Source organism: Myodes glareolus, chromosome 4, assembly GCF_982192425.1.
Source record: "Myodes glareolus chromosome 4, mMyoGla1.1, whole genome shotgun sequence".
In the NCBI taxonomy this organism is placed as follows: domain Eukaryota; kingdom Metazoa; phylum Chordata; class Mammalia; order Rodentia; family Cricetidae; genus Myodes; species Myodes glareolus.
The window spans coordinates 84,841,359-84,844,829 of NC_142029.1; the positions used below are offsets into that span (position 1 = coordinate 84,841,359).

At 47.7% G+C, this 3,471-nt stretch overlaps 1 pseudogene; it reads left to right on the forward strand.

Annotated features, from left to right (window-relative positions):
- The first annotated feature begins 297 nt into the window (after positions 1–297).
- LOC125389009 (mitochondrial import inner membrane translocase subunit Tim29 pseudogene) lies at positions 298–1,112 on the forward strand (annotated as a pseudogene).
- Positions 1,113–3,471: the final 2,359 nt, after the last annotated feature.

Below are 3,471 nucleotides of genomic sequence, written 5' to 3' on the forward strand. Positions count from 1 at the left end.
GTTTAAACGTAAAAATCAAGAAAGCCTCAAGCATGCGTCAGTCAATCTTAGTTAAAGGTCAAAAGAATAATTCTCATTACAGGTAATAAAGTAAAAATTATACAATTAAAACTCAAAAAAGTGAGGTTAGCAAGTCAGAAGTAGGAAACCTTTTAAAGCATCTGACTTTAGATGAAGGATCCACAGCACACCTTACCTTACATTCCACTGCACTCTGATCCGATTCACAAGTCACATAGATCTCATCTATTGCCCGGCAAAGATTATCAAAAAGAAACACCTGGGCCAGTGGACTGCAGGAAAAGGATGGCAACAGCCGCACTGAGGAGATTCTGGTCCAGTGGGCGCAGTGAAGCAGGAAGAGAGGCAAGTGGTTCCGCGATGGTGGCAGCAAAGTGTGGGTGTGGGCGCGACTGGGCAGTTGGGCCTGCGCGCCACTTCAAGATGATGCCATGGCCGTGGCAGTGCCGGACCGTGGCAGTGCCGGACCTGGCCGCGCGGCCCCGTACATGAGGCTGCTGGGCGGCGCCGCGGCCTGCTGTGCCCTGGCGCCCAGCGAGGCGGCCTTTGAGGCCTGAGGCCTTGTTCGACGCACTGCGGTCTCTCTTGGCTGCTGGCGCCGACCACGCGCAACCACCACTCACTCAGAAGCGTTCTTGCAGCGCCTGCTGTGGCTGAGGGGCCGCGGGCGACTGCGCCACGTGAACCTGGGGCTCTGCTCGCTGGTGTACGAGGCGCCCTTTGATGCCCAGGCCGGCCTCCGCCAGGCCCGCTGCCGCTACCTGAAGCCATGCTAGATCGACTTCCCCAGCCGGGTCCTCAATGTGGGCTTCGTGGGCCATTGGTGGATCCTGGAGAAGCACATGCGTGATTGCGACATCAACGAGACAAGTTTCTCCCTCTACCTGCCTGCACACCTCTGCGTCGTCGGGTCCCTCTGAGACTCTGAGGTCAACGAGAGGCTGTTAGAGGAGTAGTTCAAGTCCGTCCTGCTCACCGAGGACCAGGTGGACCAGGCGCTGTGGGAAGAGTAGGTGTTGCAGAAGGAGAACAAGGATAGACGAGTGCTGAGCGAGACCTATTCACTGGTGCAATACGAGGTTTCTAGATGAAGTCCAAGGAGCCCCTGCGTCTCCAGGCTCAGGCAAACTGTTGCCCATGGATGATGCAGTGGATGGGATGGATGAGATAAACCCCACTCATTGTGGTTTCGTGGGAAGCCCTTCTCACACTGTTTTCCCCATTAGCTGAAGCTGATTGAAAGCCTTCTTGGTCTTGGAGATGGAGAAGAGAGGAAGGACTAGCCTTGGAGATGGAGCATACGACAGTATCATGTTTACAACCACCAGACCTATGAGTAAGGAGCCTGTATTGTGTAGCCTGTTGTACCTGGGAATTGTACTTCAGTGGCTGAGCGCTCGCTTAGCTTCGTCTGGCTTTCATTCCCAGCACTGCAAAACAGAACAAAAATGAACTTTTGGTTTGTAGTTATTGTTTATTTGGTTGGTTTTTAAGGCTAGAATTTCCATATGGCTTAGACTGTCCCTGAATCCTGCCTAAGCTCCAGTCCACCACAGTGTACACACGTAGCCCATGCATAAATGATATTCATGGGCTACAAAGACATCCTGATTGCCAGTGACTCCCAAGATGCTAAGACCGTTCACATCTTCACATTCTTTTTCGAGTGTTTGTATGAATTTTTAAGGAAGATCTGTCTGTATTGCCCAGGCTAGTCTAGAGTTCATGGGCAAAAGTGGTCTTTCCAGAAGCTGGATAGCTCAGTATTCAAGAGTACTGACAGATCTTCCCTTCCAAAGAGCCTTGATTCATATCTCCCCATCCTCATAGGGGTTCACAATCATCTATAACTTCAGTTCAGGGAATCTGACCTTTCTCTTCAGGATTCCTCGGGCACTAGGCAGGCATGTTATGTATAGATGTGTGTGCAGACAAAACACGTACATTTAAAAAACGATCCTTCTAAATAGCCTTCCAAGGTTGAGACTATGATCACGTACCACAGTAGCCAACCTCAGATTATTCTTTTTCAGTTGGAGCTGAAATGTGCTTGTCTGGGTTTTTTGTTTGTTGTGGGTTTTGATTTAGTTTGAGACAGGGCCTAGAACTGGCTATGAAGAACAGTCTGACCTTTAACTGATGATAACAGTCTGCCTCTGAAATTTGATTTTTTTTTGTTTGATTTGTCTCTGAGACATGTTCTCACAGCCCAGACCAGCCTCAAAATCAGTATTTAGCAAAGGATAACTGAATGACCCTCTTGGCTGCATGTCCCTAATGGAGGGTGAAATGTTTCTGTTGTATTATTGCTGAATACATTTCATTTGTCTTGTGATAGTAGTCCTTGAGGCCCTTTGACTTAACTCCCCCCACCCCCCTCTCTCTATCTCTATCTCTTTCGGTTTTTTGGAGTAGTGTTTTTCTGTAGCTTTGAAACCTGTCCTGGAACTAGCTCTTGGAGACCAGGCTGACCTCAGACTCACAGAAATCCGCTTGCCTCTGCCTCCCAAGTGCTGGGATTAAAGGCATGCACCACCACCGCCTGACTGACCTAGCTTCTCTTAACTAGTAACGTTGTATATTACTAATCAGTACAGGAGGTAGGTATGGAGGTGAGCAGATTTTACTGTGTATGTGTGTGTCAGCAATAGGAGGCTGGGGTGTATTCCCATCCCAGCGCCTACATGTAGTTGTATGTCATTAAACTGCAGGGACCCTGGAAACAGTTCTGTGGAAAGGAACAAGTTAGGACACATAGGTTGAATCTGACAAGGTTATGGTTATTACATTTCAATCTTAACTACTAGAAAGGCAAGACTACCAATGTCAAGTGGCCTGTGACTAGTCAGTAGAAGCAGGGTCATCCTGGCTATGGGTTTGTCTGTGGTGCCCGGACTTTACGACCCCCAGGGCTGGTGTCATGTGTTTTGCCTCTTTCTTTCTTCCATTAACAGATGTATTGACACTCTGGTAGTTCTTTTTGTTTGGTTGGGGTTGCTTTGTTTGTTTGTTTGTTGACACAGGGTTTCTCTGGCTGTCCTAATATACAAGCATGCTAGGATTAAAGGTGCCACCACCTCTGGCGTATGGTAGTTCTTAAATCCAAATCTGGCCAGATGAGGATGTTAATCCACATTTTAGGGACTAGCAAGGCTGCTCAGCAGATGAAGGCACATTCAGCTAAGCCCAGCCACCTGAGTTCATGCCCTGGAACTCACTTGGTAAGAAGAGAGAGCTAACTCTTCCAAGTTTTCCTGTGACCTCTATGCCCACAAAATAAATTAAACTGTAATAAAGGTTTCTAAAAAGTTCATGTTTCCTAATTTTAGATTTTTTTAATTAGCATATGGGCGAAAAAAGAAAAGAAAAGAAACGCCAGTATTGAGCTCTTAGGTCAATTTTCCCTGGGTGACTTCCTTTGTGGGACTTTTATCAGAATGTTTCTCTCCA